Source organism: Schistocerca americana, chromosome 1 (genome assembly GCF_021461395.2).
Source record: "Schistocerca americana isolate TAMUIC-IGC-003095 chromosome 1, iqSchAmer2.1, whole genome shotgun sequence".
NCBI lineage: Eukaryota > Metazoa > Arthropoda > Insecta > Orthoptera > Acrididae > Schistocerca > Schistocerca americana.
The window spans coordinates 870,775,364-870,795,220 of NC_060119.1; the positions used below are offsets into that span (position 1 = coordinate 870,775,364).

The 19,857-nt window shown below is 43.7% G+C and overlaps 1 protein-coding gene and 1 non-coding gene across 2 annotated transcripts in view; both read right to left on the bottom strand.

Moving 5' to 3' along the window:
* The window catches only part of LOC124613967 (clustered mitochondria protein homolog), a 362,940-nt gene that overhangs the window by 282,657 nt on the left and 60,426 nt on the right, over window positions 1–19,857 (bottom strand). The gene's annotated exons all lie outside the window — the stretch shown is intronic.
* On the bottom strand, window positions 18,791–18,862 carry Trnat-agu. Its single transcript has one exon. It is a non-coding gene; the product is annotated as a tRNA-Thr (tRNA).

Sequence of the window (19,857 nt, forward strand, 5' to 3'; positions counted from 1 at the left end):
TGGCTTCCTTCTTAGTACGACAACTTTCTGCAGACATAATGGTAACCACATTAATTGGTCAAATGGACAACGATGGTGCCAGCTATCACGCGTGTCTTTGTTTAGCTAAGTATAGTGACATTCGCCTCAGATGTGATTTCAGGGAATCACGTAAACTTCATTCAAGACTGACGGTGATTTGAGAGTCTCGCCCCCCTCCCGACTACTGAAAAAAAAAAAAAACCAGCTAACTGCGGGCAGTTTGTGTCCGCGCCGTTGATTTTTCGTGAAATCGTCGGGACGAATTCATAACACGTGTTTCACATTTGTGTGTGTGTGTGTGTGTGTGTGTGTGTGTGTGTGTGTGAGAGAGAGAGAGAGAGAGAGAGAGAGAGAGAGAGAGAGAAATCTTATGGGACTTAACTGCTAAGGTCATCAGTCCCTAAGCTTACACACTACTTAACCTAAATTATCCTAAGGACAAGCACACACATCCATGCCCGAGGGAGGACTCTAACCTCCGCCAGGACCAGCCGCACAGCCCATGCCTGCAACGCCTTAGACCGCTCAGCTAATCCCGCGCCGTGTGTTTCACGTTGATGTGTAATTTAATTATCTATCTCTTTAAAACAATGGTTGCACAATGTAGTACAATGGTTACAAAATAGTTATATCACAGGTTTCGACTGTCGCTGCCCGCTGTAGCCTACAGGGTAACAACCATGCACATGCGCCTATACTGGTACGATAACGTCACAGGAAAAACAAATACTGCGCGAACACCGTGTACACACATGAGCTATCGGTTTTGGGCTCAACCATTGTTCCCGCATTATTCAGTCCCGTAGTAATCAGCGATTCGAATCAGTATTTCATCACATAATAACGTTCTATCGATGAGTGTATACGATCTCACGTCAGTAACTCGACGACCGCAGAGCTTTTCCCTTTCGCCACCACGTAGCCAGTCGAGGCTGCCGATATTCATCAGATGGAGGAACCTCGGCAATACTTCTATCTGAATGTCGACACTATGATTTTTGTGCACCTACACCATGTAATATAACTGACAACAGCTCTGAAGGGAAACCTAATCCATGGTCGGTAAATAAAATATACGTAATTTTATCGTAAGAATACTCATTTTACTAAGGTTTGAAGCTCCTCTTTACTTTCTTCCGTGTTTGCGATTTAAAAACTGTGTGGTTTTCGAAATCAGCCTTATGCAAACAATTAGTTTATTTTTATATTTACCCAGACATGTTTCGACACCAATGTGTTATCTAATGTAGGCCAAATTTTTTATTTCTTAAAATTACATCGCTAACTGAACTGTATTATTATATATCGATTTTATTACTCGTTTTCGTCGATTTTTTGACAGCATGTCATCTGTAAAATTTTCCGTCCAGTTTCGTGTCTCTGGTTGGTGTCTCAATCATCTGTCATTTAGTGCATTGCTTTCACTCAGTTTATCACAAATTTCACCTCACATGCACTTACACAAAATGTTGCGAAATGTGATCTCCACCAAAACCACCCAGCGTTTATTGCAAGAAACAAAAGTAATATCGCTTTGTGTTAGTCGCCAAATATTCACATCAAGTTACAATACGCTTTTCGAGTTGCCACAAGCAACCATGGAAATGAAAATGGAAGCAATGGAGTCTGAGAAACCTGGTGACGACACTGAAGTATTGCTGAACAGCGCCGAATAAACATCCACAACATTTAGCGGCGCTCTCTGATGTAGACCAACAATCCATGATAACATCACCTATCTGAAAAATGTTGAGTGGTTTGTGATTTAATCCAGGCGCTGGCACACAATCAGGTTATCAGGAACTCTGTGTCGTCATCTCTCCTACGCTTCTTGTATTACTCAGAATTCAGCTGGATATCTTCGGGTCGAAAGTCAACGCATATGCGTGTATTAGCTACGTCGACTACTACACCCGACATATATTAGCTCCTACTTAGCCTTCCGAACTATCCTCTTGTCATTAGTCAGATGACAAACAGATCAAAAAATGGCCCAAAGTCGCCGCTTCCAATATCTTAAAGCCTGCTTAACGGCAATGACGCCAAACGTCGCGATTTTTATCGAAACAATAAACATAAAGAAGGTAGATTTTCCACTTTTGCTGTACTAATTTTATTTGTTCACAACTAGTTTCAGTCTTGTAGGCCATTCTCAAGTGATTTTGTGGTTCTGTACAAAATAAAATATTATTATTACCTCCACGAATAGCAAAGTGAATGTAATCGTATTTTAAATACATTTACCTGCAGCAGAAAATACAAAAACACTGAAATACAAATATCTGTCCATTGTTTAGATTTTGTGCTGGCATAAATACCCTTCGGTAAAGTGAAAACTGAAGGTTAATTCTAAGAAAATTGCAGAAAGTAAGTGGTACAGCACTTCCAACTGGCTGCTAGCGAATACAGCAAGAACGTCTACACAGATTAAGTTCAAGTACGAAACTTCCTAATACCACAAGAAAAAAGAAAACCACGCATATTTAAGAAAAGTAGCCAGACAATTGCACGCTTTTTCTGGAGCAATTTTAAGTTACTTACATGTTAGTTAAAAAGTCCATGAGTGAAAGAGTTGGCGTCAGTTCCCTCACATTTCCTCGCAGTTTGCGAGCGGAACCTGCCAATTACGTCACACTTAGGCTTGTTGCCAAGAATGTTTGTGAACAGCCGGGACCAATCTCAGTTAAATTTGTGGAAACAAGACAAAGATGCCAGTACGGGCTACCGGTGTTGTGCGCACTGCACTACGCATCTTGTAGCTTCGAACAGAATCAAGTCAGGTCCCTGAGTGAACATAATGTGGTCCGTACCTCGGTACTCTGTCACATGAAACCACCCACTTTCACAATTGAGATCGATGGTTATTTTACCACCGTAGTAGGATAATTCTTTTTTTTTATGACGCAGGTAAATGCTTTCATGCTCCGTACCCATTTACGTAAGATAGGCTGTATGCGACCGAGACATCTTTCGCAAAAACGTCAGAGAGAAGCGCAAGTACTGTGGCAAATCATCAAGAAAGTATGCGATTTAATAAGGTGTGCTGAAACACTATTACACACAAGAAAATTTTATACAGGGTGGTCCGACCGGGCTAAATATCTCACGAAATAAGCATCAAACGAAAGAACTACAAAGAACGAAACTCGTCTAGCTTGAAGCCAGAAACCAGATGGCGCTATGGTTGGCCCGCTAGATGGCGCTGCCATAGGTCAAACGGATATCAACAGCGTTTTTTTAAAACAGGAACCTTTTTATTACATATTCGTGTAGTACGTAAAGAAATATGAATGTTTTAGTTGGACCACTTTTTTCGCTTTGTGATAGATGGTGCTGTAATAGTCACAAACGTGTAAGTACGTTGTATCACGTAACATTCCGCCAGTGCGGATGGTATTTGCTTCGTTATACATTACCCGTGTTAAAATGGACCGTTTACCAATTGCGGAAAAGGTCAATATCGTGTTGATGTATGGCTACAGTGATCAAAATACCCAACGGGCGTGTGCTATGTATGCTGCTCGGTATTATGGACGACATTATCCAAGTGTCCGGACCGTACGCCGGATAGTTACGTTATTTAAGGAAACAGGATGTGTTCAGCCAGATGTGAAACGTGAACCACCACCTGCGACATATGATGATACCCAAGTACAATCGGGAATCTCAAAAACGTCTGTGTTGAGAATGCTACATCAACATCGATTGCACCCTTACCATATTTCTATGCACTACGAATTGCATGGCGACGACTTTGAACATCGTGTACAGTTCTGCCACTGGGCACAAGAGAAATTACGGGACGATGACAGATTTTTTGCGCGCGTTCTATTTAGCGACGAAGTGTCATTCACCAACAGTGGTAACATAAACCGGCGTAATATGCACTATTGGGCAACGGAAAATCCACGATGGCTGCGACAAGTGGAACATCAGCGACTTTGGCTGGTTAATGCATGGTGCGGCATTATGGGAGGAAGGATAATTGGTCCCCATTTTATCGATGGCAATCTGAATGGTGCAATGTATGCTGATTTCCTACGTAATGTTCTACCGATGTTACTACAAGATGTTTCACTGCATGACAGAATGTCGATGTACTTCCAACATGATGGATGTCCGGCACATAGTTCGCGTGCGGTTGAAGCGGTACTGAATAGCATATTTCATGACAAGTGGATTGGTCGTCGAAGCACCATACCATGGCCCGCACGTTCACCGGATATGACGTCCCCGGATTTCTTTGTGGGTAAAGTGGAAGGGTATTTGCTATCGTGATACACCGACAACGCCTGACAACATGCGTCAGCGCACTGTCAATGCATGTGCGAACATTACGGAAGGCGAACTACTCGCTGTTGAGAGGAATATCGTTACGCATATTGCCAAATGCAATGAGGTTGACGGACATCATTTTGAGCATTTATTGCATTAATGTGATATTCACAGGTAATCACGCTGTAACAGCATGCGTTCTCAGAAATAAGTTCACAAAGGTGCATGTATCACATTGGAACAACCGAAATAAAATGTTCAAACGTACCTACGTTCTGTATTTTAATTTAAAAGCCTACCTGTTACCAACTGTTCGTCTAAAATTGTGAGCCATATGTTTGTGACTATTACAGCGCCATCTATCACAAAGCGAAAAAAGTGGTCCAACTAAAATATTCATATTTTTTACGTACTACACGAATATGTAATAAACAATGGGGGTTCATATTTAAAAAAAACGCTGTTGATATCCGTTTGACCTATGGCAGCGCCATCTAGCGGGCCAACCGTAGCGCCATCTGGTTTCCCCCTTCAAGCTAGACAAGTTTCGTTCTTTGTAGTTTTTTTGTTTGACGATTATTTCGTGAGATATTTGGCCCGGTCACGATAAATGGACCACCCTGTATATAAGACGCACCACAAAGGAGTTATGCCAACTGGTCACTTCGGCGGCCGATGGATGTATGTGCGTGAAGCTGAAACGCTGTTTCACCATGCAGCTTCCAAAAAAATAACCAGGGGACACGTCGATACTAGGCCATGCAGTGTTTACAAATTTCATTCCGTGTACTCAATTGGACAGTAACTGCCTACCACACAGGCGCGTGAACAACAGAGGTAGATATCAACATTTGAGAGAGGATGTGTCTCGAAGAAGCCTATTGCCGTAATCGGCGAATTGCTCTATATTTGAAGAGGAGTGATTACACTATCGGACGATGACGGCAGGATGAGTGACCCATGATCGAACAAAGCGTCAAGAAGAGAGCGGTAGACCTAGAGACGGGACAGAACTTGAAGACAGTAGTAGAGAAGCACTTAGAGGCCCGGATTCATCGTCGTCATCGACGCTAGATGCAACTGGTTCTCCAGTGACCGCAGGTACCATTGATAGGCGGCCCGCAGAAAGGGAGCTCAGCTCACTACTCTCCTTGCGCCGACTACCACTGACGTCTGTACACCAACAAGTTCATTTGCAGTGGTTTCGTGCTTATTTGGCCTGGAATCTTGTTGACTAGAGTAGACTTGTCTTTATTGAAGATTCCCGCTTCGAATTAAGCCGCGGTGATCACTAAAGATGCTTCTGGAGACGCCCTAGACAGCGGTGGGACACCTATATGACTGTCGCCCGACAACAAATGGGGGCGCCATTTCATTTCATAGCACGACCCCTTTTGTTGCCGTGCCTGGCAAGCCATCTTAGGTTTACATTTCAGCATTTCCTCTTGGCTTCGTGTTTCCCGAACACTACCTGGGCCTGCAAGGTTGCCGGACTTGTCCGCTACTGAGAAAGTTTGGAGCATTACGGGCAGGGCCCTCCAATGGCCTCGGTATTTTGACGAACCTAACGCACCAATTGGACAGGATCTGGAACGGTATCCGTCAGGAGGACATCCATCAACTGTCAATTTAATGTCAAATAATGGCTTAGATAAAGGGCAGATGTGGACCAACGCGTTACTGACTTGCTCAAACTGCGAAGCTCTCTCTATTAACCCATCCAATTTTTCTGAAACTGTTGGATAAATGTAATATAATGCCTGTAACAAACACGAAGAACCAGGTAGTAACTGATTACAAGATTACTGGAGAACATTTTGAGCACATCAAATCGTGTAAGTTTTTAGGGTAATACTACGGAGTGGTATGAAACGGGCATATCGCACAAAATCGATATTAGGGAGGGAGAAAGGAAGACGCAGATATGTTGGGAGGGTTCTGGGCAGATTCAGTTCGTCTGTGAAGAAAATCGCATACAAGACGCTAATGTAACGAATTCTAGAGTATTGTTCCAGTGATCGGAGTCCTTATCAAAAATGCGTGACGGACGGCATGCATCAAACGAATTCAGAGGCGCACTCCTAGGATGGTAAGATGGCGCTGCATCCCATACGAAAGTGTAAACAGAATTCTCGGGGAAATTGAATTGGAATGCTTCGAAGGAAAGACGACGTAATTCTTTCGAAACCATGTTGGGGCAAATCGACAAACACTATGGCGACCATTTGTCGTGTAGGGATCATGAGAATAAGAGGTACTTAAGGACGCGTCGCACGACTTCCGCATGAGACCCCGACAATCCAAGAGGCATAACAGTCCTTTTCGTCTTCTCCCTCCCCTCTCTAATCGACACTAGTGGTACAATGCACCCTCCACCACACACTGTTCAAATGTGTGCGAAATCTTATGGGACTTATCTGCAAAGATCATCAGTCCCTAAGCTTACACATTACTTAACCTAAATTATCCTAAGAACAAACACACACACACACACACACACACACACACACACACACACACACACACACACACACCCGAGGGAGGACTCTAACCTTCGCCGGGACCACACACTGCACAGTGGCTTGCGGACTACATATGTCCAAGGGGATTTCAAACATTAAGTTACACGTCATTACGGCATGCCAAGTAATTTTTAATGAATACTGCACAACGCTTCAAAGTGACAAAGATACAGGACATCGTTTTTTCGACCAGTCGCGAAGCATCTGCTAACAGTGGTCGGAACGTTTCACCAATCATTCAAAAAAAATATTCAAATCTGTGTGAATTCCTAAGGGACCAAACTGCGGAGCTCATCAGTCGCTAGACTTACACACTACTTAAACTAACTTATGCTAAGAACAACACACACACACACACACACACACACACACACACACACACACACACACACACGTGAGAGAGGATTCGAACCTCCGGCGTGAGGGGCCGTGCAATCCGTGACATGGCGCCTCTAACCGCACGGCCCCGTCAACTGGTTTCTCGGCTGTAGAAATCCTCTCTTTGGTTAAGAAGCCATTCGAGAATAGCTGCAAAAGCGTCGTCATCGCTGGAAAATCTCTTTCCTCCTCCCCAGATGTTATTTCAGCTTGCCCATAAGATGGAAATCGCACGGTGTAAGATCTTCCTTTCTTCCCTATTAGCATCACCCATGCCTGTGCGGTCCTGGTCAATCTGTTGGGACGGCTGGTCGCGGTGTTGCATTTGGTCCATAGACCGCAAGAATTTAACGGTGAGGGAGATGTACTATCTTGAGACGATGTATCACACTTGTTGCACAATGTCGTCGCGTTGGGACGACATGTGTAACTTATTTTCTGAACTCCATACGTAATTGCTGAGATCGACATATGCATCCTATAATCAGCTCGATTGATTCACAGTCATCTATGCAAGTATAAAGTATACAGCCAAGACCCGCATTGCAACGAAAAGTCGTTGTACAGAATGTGCAGTGTTAACGACCGTCACATCATATCTTCGTCCAGTTTATCAGTTTCGACGTGTCTCTTGAACCGGCGCATACAGTACTTCTGCGACGCTCGGAACAAAATCCACACGTGGCTGCGATAACTGCGTGCTGGCCAGCAAAGTCGGAGCCGGGCGGGGAAAGGATACCCCACCGCGGGCGATCGATTAAGCCGTTTTGCAGCTGGTTCGCGTCAAAAATAACGACTTTCTGCCGACACACTGTACTAGTTGTTGCAATCTGTACACATGAATCTCTCCACTACGTGCGCTTGTCGGTGCTGCCACATGCCCGCTTCTCAAATGACTGCTTGCATCGGATGTAGAAACAAACACGTCTTCCCTATCTCTGCCGCTTCATTCAGTATTGGAAGTAACAGTGTCAACACCATTCCGACGATACTGCACACGCTGGCTACGTGTTACCGCTACGCACTATTTTACGCGGCACAACACACTGAACAATAACTTTGGAACATGGAGAGAAAGCATTGCTGTAAACGTCCCAGTGAATAAAGACGGAAATGAAAACCGTTTAGAGCCGTGCAGCAGCTGTCAGTACAGTAGCGCGTGTCTGTAGCGCAAAAAACAAAACCTAGCGCACGATTCTCTCTCTCTCTGTCTCTGTCTCTCTCACACACACTCACTCACTCGAGCCCGGTCCAGTGAAAAGGTAATGTCTGCAGCCAAACAAAACAGAGATCGAGTTCCTGTTGCAGCCCGAACTAAAATAATAAACTAACCAAGGCCAATTTAACTGCCTCAATGGACAAACTGAGAACAGCTTAATCTTCCTTTAAACTCATTCTTACGTATTCTTCCTCTGGGTGCTTCCTAGAACTATTATGAAGAGAATGGAATATGTGGGTGAGGAGGACAATTTTCTCGTGGAAACGAATCTTCCTCATTAATGTTCGTGTCTTTCTCCTCTGACACAGAAACGCCGCCCCTATGTTACTGCAACTGCATTGACTTGTGCGTAACCTAGGGCGCTCACATTTAAGTAACGTTTGTTCCCGCTTGACACAGAACGTAAACGAGAATGGATAATATATATGTATTATGCCGTTTCAGAAACAAATCTTTCGGAGGAGTTACAGTACAAACGTTGGATTCCTTAATCCTCGAATGGCTATTATAATGAACATTTAATAGCAAGACTCAAATTTAACCACGGACATTTCCGTAAACATCTTCGTAGTTCGCATATCGTAGAGAGATCTTTCTGCTCGTATGGAGAAGAGAATGCAGATCACTTTTTCTTTCAGTGGACTAGACTACATGGAAGTACTACAATCCTTTTGCAAGAACCTGTGAAGCTTGGTCATTCGTTGTGAACTTGTGTGAAGGCTTTTATTACCAACACAGTTCATAGACTTTTCCACTCGATGTACAGAATCACTGGTGCAGCAGATATCCTAATCTAAAGGAAACTTATCACTGACAATGAGTTGCACAAAAGTGTTCTATAACACTTGATTTTACAATTATTATACGATATTACTCTATCTGTAACTATGTTCTGTAAAACGTGTGCAAACTGAGCAATTTTCTAACACCAGTTTTCCATCAGTACCTGGATATTTTATTTTCCTATGAGCTGGCTGAATGGTGTAAGCTGAAGGCCAATAATTTCAATAAAAACTGTTAGTGATTAAACGCCAATTTAAAGCGAAGTTGCTGGGAAGCATTGGTTTCATCAAATATCTCAAAAGATCGAAAGTTCCCTTGTTAAGGAATAGTCTCAGCATCTCATAACTACAGACTGGCCCAAGAAAAGTTTTGCACAGTTAACTCCCACACTGAGGGAATTCTCTCATTTTTGCTGGTTTAATAGTTCATTGTTCTGGCAATTGACACTTCAGCGTAGTTTTGTAGCGTGATAGTCACCACATAAGCGCTTTTGTTTTGTTCTCAATTGAGTAACTATGGCTGATGCATGGCTAACATTCGGTGAAAGGAAGGCATTTTTGAAGTTGTACCTTAATCAATGAGGTTCAAAGCCAATGACGAAATGAGTTTCAAGCAAAGCCTCGTAAGAACTGCGCGCACTCGAGACAAATTTGAAGTCTATGTCTTTGTCACAGATTTCCACAAACAAAGATGTGGACGACTATGGACGACCTGCAACAGTACCAAGCCAGCGAATTCTCAAGGTGTGTTCAATTCGCTCGCTCACCACAGAAGTCTGCGAGACAGTGTGGCGAGTCTCCAAGTATTCAGTGCATTTTGAAGATTGCGAAGTTTATGGGCTACACCCAAGACTACGAAAACACAATGAACGAGGACAACCCACATCGCTGAATGGAGTATTGCGATTGGTTTAATGGCATAGTGTGCAACAGTGAAGAGTTGATTGAGTAGTCTGATGAAGTGCAATTTTAACTAAGTGGTACAGTAAACCACCTCGACATCGTCTACTGGCCCGCTGCAAATCTGCACATCAATGTGAACAAAGCTGTGAATTCGAACCGTTCTTTTTTGACGGCACAGTTACCGGCGAGATCTACCTAGAAAAGGTTCGGACATCCGTTTTAGCTGTCGTTCCTGAGTTGTGCAGGGATGAAAGGTTTCACTGTCAGACAGATGGTGCCCCACCCCAGTAGCATAATCTTATCAGGAAGTACCTCAACGAAAATCTATCCGCATGGCAGGTAGGCAGAACAGGTGCTGTCTAGCATCCACCACGTTCTCCATACTTGCACATACGCGTTCTCTGGACTTTTACCTATGGGGGACCACTGAAGGACATCGTCTACCGACAAATACTACGCAAATTGGATGAACTTAGAGAATGTATCGAACATTCCTACGAGACATCCAACATGACATGTTACAGCAATTCAGCGGCATCACCTCTATATGGAGGTCAGTGGCGATCACTCCGCACACCTACATTGATTTCAACAACTTCACGCTTTACTTGCAACGAAAATGAAGACTTCCGTCAGTCGGTTTTGAAGTTATAAGCAATTAAACAGTGTATGCTTTTTTTGGGTCACGCTATTTGAGGCAACTTGTGGAAAATCTAAATAACCAAGTCGATCAGGTTTCAAGTGCACAAAAGGTGGAGATACAGACGACGACACGGTGCTTACTAACAATCACTATTCAGCCAAGTGTTCTTACATAGACGCTTCAAGCGTGATTCAGTGACTTCTACAATGAACTAAGAACGGTGTATACGTGAATAGTTTTTCAAATTTCAAGTAAGCTATTCAACAGAGTGTCACGTCCTTGCTTCCACTACGAGGAAGGAAAGTTTGAAATTTGTAAGTGGTATTTGCACGTAACGACAGCCGTTATCTCACCCGCTTAATTCGTATTACGCAACAGCTTCAGTCAAGGAGGTGTCTGGAAATCACAAATTCACTATCACGTAACTTCGGGAGGTGTGGCTCGCTTGTAAGAAAGCACTAACAACAGCAATCGTAAATTTCCAGGCACATAGCTGACAAACAAAACTAACACGTGGAACACTATCGAAATTACAATATCTCACACGTAGATAGCAGTGCCGTTCTTAATCATGAAGATAACGTTGGGCATACAGTAGGTGATGCAACAACGCGACGGTGACTTGTCATCGGGGAAATATAGTGGCCAATTCCGGTGCGCGCAAAGCAGCTAATCTTTTCCTATCCCTTCTCATGTGGATGCCGAATGGTTTCTTTATACTAGAGAAAGAGCGTGTCAAATAGCTTCTCTTACAATAGCGGATTAAATACGGATAACAAAATGCGTAGACAAATCAACACAGATGAGAACAGCGTTACAAGATGTTGACTCAATGTCAGTTACAGCTGATGTAAAACAGATTGTTCAGATTTCCTGAAATGGTAGCACCCAGTACCGTTAACGGCTCTTCTGGCACTTACACTGGGGAGGGAATCAGAAGCGACTCACACAAGGAAGCTGGACCACTGGTGCTTCCCCCGAGTGTTCCTGGAAGCTCGTCGGCCACTATGACGTTACGCACGAGGCTTTCTCAGACATCTTGGCCAGCTGCATGAACTATCAGCCACATTCCTCCACGTTATTAACGACTGCGCAACTATAATCACTGCGCATCTGAAAAAGTCGTAGAAAAATTTGGAAATATACCAGCAAACTCTGGCAAAACATTTCCTAACAGATAATTGTTTTGTGTACAGAGATCTTTGGTGCCAAACCTACAGCAAAGCTTTAAAGGCTACACTAATAATTTAATTTGTAAAGCTGTAACTGTTTAGTGTCTTTCGCCTTATTTTAGACAGTCTTTGGCTAACATGCACTAATAAACAGCCTATTTGAGGTTTTAGCGTGTATTCCCTGTATGCGAGGTAGTAAATGCTTGGTACTATACCCCGCTACAAAAATACAGGGTTGTATACGGGAGGGCGAGTTACGTCGTCGCCTCCTGGCTTCGAATGTTCCGTTTGGTCGCTTCGTTAGTTTGTAAGAAAATTGTTAACTTTCCTGCAATGTAAAATTGATATTTTCATTAGGATGCCACATTTTGTAAAACAAAATTGTCAACGTTTTCTGTAATGTAAATTTGATATTTCTTTACTTTTAATGGCTCTGAGCACTATGGGATTTAACTGCTGAGGTCATTAGTCCCTTAGAACTAAGAACTACTTAAACCTAAGGACATCACACACATCCATGCCCGAGGCAGGATTCGAACCTGCGACAGTAGCGGTATGGTGGTTCCAGACTGAAGTGCCTAGAACCGCTTGGCCACTCCGGCCGGCCTTTACTTTTAAAATCTTATCAATAAAAAGACCTTGGCTGCGGAAGCAACACTGATAACTAATAGGTAGCCATTTGCACATGCGCGTATGTATGAGGGCAACACCCACAAAGGTGTCCTGTTGACTACTGTAGGTAATATTTGTCAGTTTGGTTGTGTCAGTAAGTAGCGATGGACGCACACTAAGATCAGTGAGGGTACTTGTTGCCCACTGTGTACTTTGCTGTGCCTTTTAGCACCATATTGTACCAATAATCACGGTTAATTGTAATGTATGTCTATAAGCATGTGAGTCCCTATAATATGGACAGAGATCAGGGCCGGCCAGAAATTCTGCACGCGTGCGGTGCTCCTGCACACGTGCAACTTCCGTGTCACAGCGTGCACGCCGCAGTCGTCAGCGTTCATGTAGTGCATGTTTCTACGCACAGATGTCGCTTTATCCACTTGCTGGGATACTCTGTACCGGCGCATTCTAGTGCTCTTTCCACAGCTTGCAAGCCAACCATGGGAAGGTATTTCGCGTATTAAACATTTAAAATACTGTCACAGTCTACTCATTGAGACTTCTACTTTTATGTTAACAGTTTAACCCAGTAAGACATGTAATACAGTTAACAACTGTGGATTTTTATTAAGGCAGCTTGACTGACGGCACGTAAATACGCGTAATGTTTTTTGAGCTAGAATTTAAGAAAGAGAGCACTTAGTGACTTCCAACGAACCTTATTCATGATTTCAAATAACATTAAACTAATGCAAGGTTTCCTATAACTAATTCGCGGTGCCCTCAGTTACACCCACATAATTTCTGTTTCACTGACCTCTGAACAGAATGATAACCGCAGACCTCTCAATGATCACCTGTTATTTCAATACCATTATTGCTATATCTTTCATCAGTTCCGTCTGAAATCTGCATTATAACCGACGGTTAGATGAATGTTATATTTTATCGACTTCAGCTGAGCGTAGCACTTCACACAATAAAAAAAACCCTAAATGTAAGTATACATTGAAACAATCGGTTTAATGACCAATTTTCCTCTTGCTTGTACCACAAACAGGGAAGTGGAGCCACCGCCGTTCATTTAGGACATGTCTAATAACAGATGTCGCTGTCGCTCCCTGTCGCACACGTGCGCACATGAGCAGCACCTCCGCACGTCTGCACATTGTGCAGCGATTGGCCGGCCCTGACATAAATACTGTTTGTACACATTAATTTAAGATATGTTCTTTGTAATTTTTAAATGTGAGGTTTGAAAATGGTCGTGTCAGCTTGAAACCAGTAAACACATACTCAGAATTTGCGTACTCTGAGTGTAGTATGACCCCATGTGAAGGTGTGTTCACATTTTCGAATCGCATAACTGAGGCGGGACGTAGTACCACCCTCCTATTCACCTCGTCAGATGTGAGAAACCACCTAAAACCCACACCGGCCCGCTTCATTAAACCACCGGGCGGAGCTGATCCGGGGACGGAATGCCTCCCCGATCCCGGGAGTGGTGTACTCATGAACGCGGCTATCCGGGCGGGTCTCCCAAATCACCTAAAAAATTAATTAATTCTGACTTCTAAGCTGTAAAGAAACCACAAGTAATATTTCGATATTTGCTATTCTTCCCGATTTTGCAGCTTTAATGGCCAGTAGGGTAAACATACAAGGCAAATACGTTGGCCGATCTCAGAACATCGTCATCGTGAAATGTAGTTATAAAATGTGCGAGATCCAAGCGGTAATGGACAAATAATTGATAGCTGTCCCTGACGGTAAAATGATAGTTTCGAGGATGTTATTAAAAAAATACTAGCTGGAAGTGCGGGTGAATTACGCTTGTAGTTAACCATACGGCAGCTACTTTTAGCTGACACTTTTCGAGTACATTTACGCATGTCTTGCGCATGCGCGGAGTCGACAACCAGCGCAGCGAGGAGAAGTTACGAGAGCGTCGCGGCGGAGCGCGCCTCGTGTTGGCTTGTGCGTCCGCCTTTGTCGTCCAAAATTACAGGTCCGCGCGCTGGCCGACGCGGGTGTTATTTCCGGCATCCCTCCCCCTCCCACTCCCAGCCCCCTCCATTTCGGCATGTGCTGAGCTGGCGCCAAGACAATCAGATACGCGACCGTCCTTTGCGCACCTCTCCTGCGTTCAGCGTTCGAAGCCGGATGCCTGCGCCTCGGAGCAGTCCTCTCGGAGCCAATAAGCATATTCTAACACCACACGGATAACTCATAACTGGGACCGCGACGACGACCCTTCCCTCCACCCCCTTTTTTCGACGACCATTCTCTATTTATGAGATTATTTTGTGGTATCCAGTCCAAAGATACAGCTTGTAAGACACTGTCCTGTTCACACCTTCCCAACCCAGTGTAACCACACACACTTCCCTCCAGTACTAAACTGATGATTCCTCGATGTCCCAAAGGTATCCTATCACTTCTTTTAGTGAATTTGTGCAATATTTTTTTTTCTCTTCAGTTCGACTCGGTAGCACATTAGTTACACAACATACCCATCTACTCTTCAGCATTCTGCTTTAGCGCCACATTCCAAAAGCTTTTATTCTCTTCTTGTCTGAACTGCTTGTCGTCCACGTTTTACATCCGTACAAGGTTGCACTCCAAACGAATATCTTCGAAACAGACTTCCTAACACCTGAGTCTGTATTCGATGTTAAATTTCTTTTCTTCAGAAACTCTTTCCTTGCCACTGCCAGTCTGCAGTTTATATTCTCTTTGCTTCGGCCATCATCAGCTTGCCCAAACAACAAAACTCATCTACCACTACGTGTCATTTCCCCGTCAAATTCCCTCAAAATTGGCCGATTTAATTCCATTAAATGCTACTGACCTTGTTTTGCTTTTCTTGATGTGCGTCTTATATCTTCCTTTTGAGGCACTATCCATTCCGCTCAGCTGCTCTTCCAAGTCCTTTGCTGTCTCTCAAGAGAATTACAGTACACGGACAAATCGCTAACTTTTTATTTTTTCTGTCTGAACGTTAACTCCTCCTCTAAATTTTTGTTTGGTGTCATTTATGCCTTTCGCTCCTTGTATTTTGCCTCTGCTACCATCATAATTTGAAGGAGTGTATTGCATTCAACATTGTCGAAAGCTTTCTGTAAGTCTAAAAAAGCTACAGACGTAGGTTTGCCTGATTTATCAAACAGACAGTACAGGGATATTCACATCTGTCAGCATCAGTTTTCTTTGGAAATGGAATTCCTGCATTCTTCTTGAAGTCTGAGGGTACGTCACCTGTCTTATACATCTTTCACACAAAGTGAAACTCTGTGCCTTGGTTAGTACAAGGATGACAGACTACAGTCCTTCCAAAATATCGAAGACAGAGGATTCGCGTAAGCTGTAGGAATATAGAACAGCAGACCCTGTAAGACCCCACTAGTTGGCAATAAAAGTATCAACAGTCTGCTAATGTGCAGTTAACCGTCACTGTATTTACCCAGTATTTCATTTCGAAATCATTGTCTATATACCCGATATCTAGTATATATTGTTTTTTCTACAGAAAACAGTCAATATTTTTACCAGCCAGTATGACTAAACAATCGTTTAAACCATGGTTAGAATTTCAACAGGATAACGCGATGTCACTCCCTTTCTGAGACGTAGCGAATATAATGGCCATTTTAAAAGTATGATGATGTATCTAGCTGCAGTCCAAATAGTCAATTGCTCGTTGGTTGTGTAATAGAGGCTTTATGCCTCCAGGGTAAACGCCATACTATCTGCTGATGGGATAGAGCTTTTTCTTCGAAGTGGCTATACCACAGAAATACCGGATTCGAGCCAGTGTCAAAGAAATTCGAGGTATTACGTCAAAGGAAAGGCGGCACCTGAATCAATCTGCTCTAATACATTTGATCTTATGAAAAGGATGGACAGTGATGTGCAGCGTAATAGCCACAGAAGAACAAGGAAGAACAGAGCATGCGAGTTCAGTGTCTGAACCACAGCACAGTACTCGTAGAGGAAGTTGCAATTGGGATGCCCTAGACCAGGGCTTCCCAACCTTTTCAGCTGGCGGACCCCGTCTTCAGTCGAAAATCCATGGCGGACCCCTAATCAGTCAAGAGCACAGTAACTTTAACTTTCAGAGCGAAATCCATGGGAACTGAAAGCTTCTTAATGCAAGTGCCATGTTCCAAATGACATGACCCCCACCCCCCCACCCACCCGCCCAAAGTACGAATAGTCTTTGGTTTAGAGATAAATGAAAACAACTTTAAATTAACGCTCCAATTTGAATTTCCACTGTATCCAGACACTTGCTAGTGGATTTAATCTCTTTTTTTCAACACACTATAGCCTGATTAAAATTACTTTGTAAATGACATTTCACACGTTGGAGCTGCCTTCCTCCAAGAGCAATCAACGTCACGTCCAAACTGTTCGCTGACTGGTCGACAAAGCTCGCTCCGCGCACGCGTAAAAGGTTTCAGCGCATCTAGCGCCGTGAGCCGGCGCACAAACGGCCCCCCGTATTGCCGCGAAACAGTCGATCAGAGAAACCGCATTCTCCGGCACTAAACTGTGTATGCATTCTCGCTTAATAACCGCAAAGGCTGCTTGGGAATACGACCTGAAGTAAAAGTAAACATGTTTTCCACACACACACACACACACACACACACACACACACACACACACACACACAAAAGTGATGAATTTGATTTTCACATCTTTATTCAATAATTTTACTCGTTATTTTTACACGATTTGGTGAAATGTGACCGCGGACCCCCTAGAAAGAGTCGGCGGACCCATAAGGGGTCCGCGGACCATACGTTGGGAAGCCCTGCCCTAGACCATAGGGACACACACATGCAACGTAAGCTCCTGATACTCATTGCTTTAGCTAGATAAACTCTTACATAAGCATCAGTAAATGTGGCAGCCACGATACCGTCAACCAATCACATCTTATCGTGTAGCTTGTAAGAGCTGGGTTTATTTTCAAGTACAGCCTGTCCTTGGCTGAAATCTCGTAATTATCTGAATGTTGTGCGTGCGATATCAGTTCCCTCTACATAACAGATATTCACCAAGCAAATAACTCGGGAAAGCTAGTGGGACTAACACAATTTTTGTACACTATTATTCCTAAAAGAAGAAACGTTATACTATTAGTGCCCCAAGTTCTCTCTTAACTAAAATAGTTCTTTCAGAGTTTCGCAGCTTATCACGTTGTTTGCAAGACAATGAGAAAATAAATCACAACGAATTTCCGTGACAGAGTGGAATTACTATTCGGGCGACGGATCGTGTCCCGCGTGCTTTGCTGGAGTGATATCACTGGGAGTAACGGAGAGGAAAGGGTATCTGGCGTAGCTAAAACAGTATTCGATTCACCGCCCATCACACAATATTTTAATATCTCATGATTTTCATTTCCGTTTTAAAGTAGATTCGACCTGGAAAAAAGCACTGCTCTATTGCTAAGCTGTATCACATCTGCCAGGAATGCTAGTCCAGCAAGGTGGGCAGGAAAGATTCAGTGAAGAGTGGGACTGCAGAAGGAAGCGCTCTGAATCCGTAAGTGTGGCCATGTGGTCTGCTGGAATTGCACGACAGGCACTATGTCCGTGGAATTTTCCTGAGCAATTGTGGCAAATCCGGAGCGAGAGCGCGTTGCATTGTCTTTGAAGATGTAGGGCTCTGTAGGGAAACAAACTGGCGCACATATACAGTAAGTACTGTACGATTCGCTAGAGAGAGAATGGCAAACCTGTCAGATGCCAATCTGAACGGTGTTCTGTTCGCAGGCTGGATACATTGCCTCGTGAGAGTTTCTATCCCTCCATAGTCGCGAATGGTATATCTGCTTACTGGTGGTAGTCGTCCAACAATGGATTAGTGAACAATTTTCCATACTGTGTCCCGTCCATCCGCTATTACAATCCGCAACAGTCGACCCTTTTTCACTGCCAATAAGACGTTGTCCATAGCAGCTGGGTCAGGCGCAGCGATATTCCACGATTTGGGGTACTCGTTGAGCACCCTTCACACGGTAGCATGTGAAAACATTACTTTCATGTCACCTGAGACGGAGCATCCCATGCGTTGGTTATCACATGAGCAGATATCGCGCGTCTTTCCAGTCCAGCTCTGGACAGTCATCCGGACGACATTTATAAGGTGCTTAATCAGTGACTTTCTCCTTTTTTAAATGAAACTATATGGTTCAGAGACCTTTTCAAGCTCAGAAGTCTATCTAGACTGAAGTGATGAGTGGAAATTCGTACCAAGGCCGGGATTCGAACCCTGGTCTCTTGCTCACTAGGCAGATGCGCTAACCACTACGCCACACTGGCACAGTGGGTTTGCATAACAGCACGGACCACCCTAGCTTACCTCCCTCCTCGATCCAAATTACCATTCACGCCTCAGCCCACTTGGTATTACCCACATCTGTAATTTTTCTACGTTTTTGAGAGTACTATGCACATGTCATATTAAGCGACACGATTCTGTTACTAGTGACTCACCTAGAGATTCCAGTCTGCACCAAATGGCCAGGAGAGCAGTGTGCTGAGCACACGCCCCTGCAATGTTGTCGAACGACGACATCATAGGCAGAAGATGACGCAACTACCGACCAGCCGACAGGCCAAAATCCGACAAGACGACAGCACCGCCAACTTTCCTAACTTCATGGAGAAGTAACACTGAAGTATTGTTTTAAGTCACTTTAATATATACCCGCCCATCTTCCTCTTGTATTTGTCATTCTTACCCGAAATCGTCTCCCGACGTATTGGTAAGGAAGAAAAGAAGGAAGATTAGCGTTTAACGTCCAGTCCAAGACGAGGCCATTGGAAATTAAGAACAGACTGCGCCACAGGAGGTGCAAAGTGCGGTTGTGACGATCTTATACGCAATAAAAGCGTCCTATTTCGCAATTTTGAACGAGATCTAATTTGACGAAACATTTCTAATACCACTGTATTTTTACGGAACTGGAGCACTGTTTGATTCGTCGTCAGGGCTTACGACACATGTTTTTCGTGCGGGGATTATTCTGTATGCTGGTCTGCCAAACGTCTAGAAATTCAAAGCGAAATACACGAAGACCCATTATCTTCAAACTGCACACAGAACCGCAGTGAAAGTGCGGTATTTACATTGTAAGATATTCCTATCTTGACTCGACCCCTAATTACGAAAGCCTCTCCGCACTCGTTCGTTATCTTCCTGTCAGCGTCAAAGACCCTACGTTAAAAAGAGTGCCTGTTTATAAGTAATCACAAATCCGTGGGTTGTTAGAATCTAAAGTCGTTTGTAAAATAGCAGTTTTGCACATACCAGC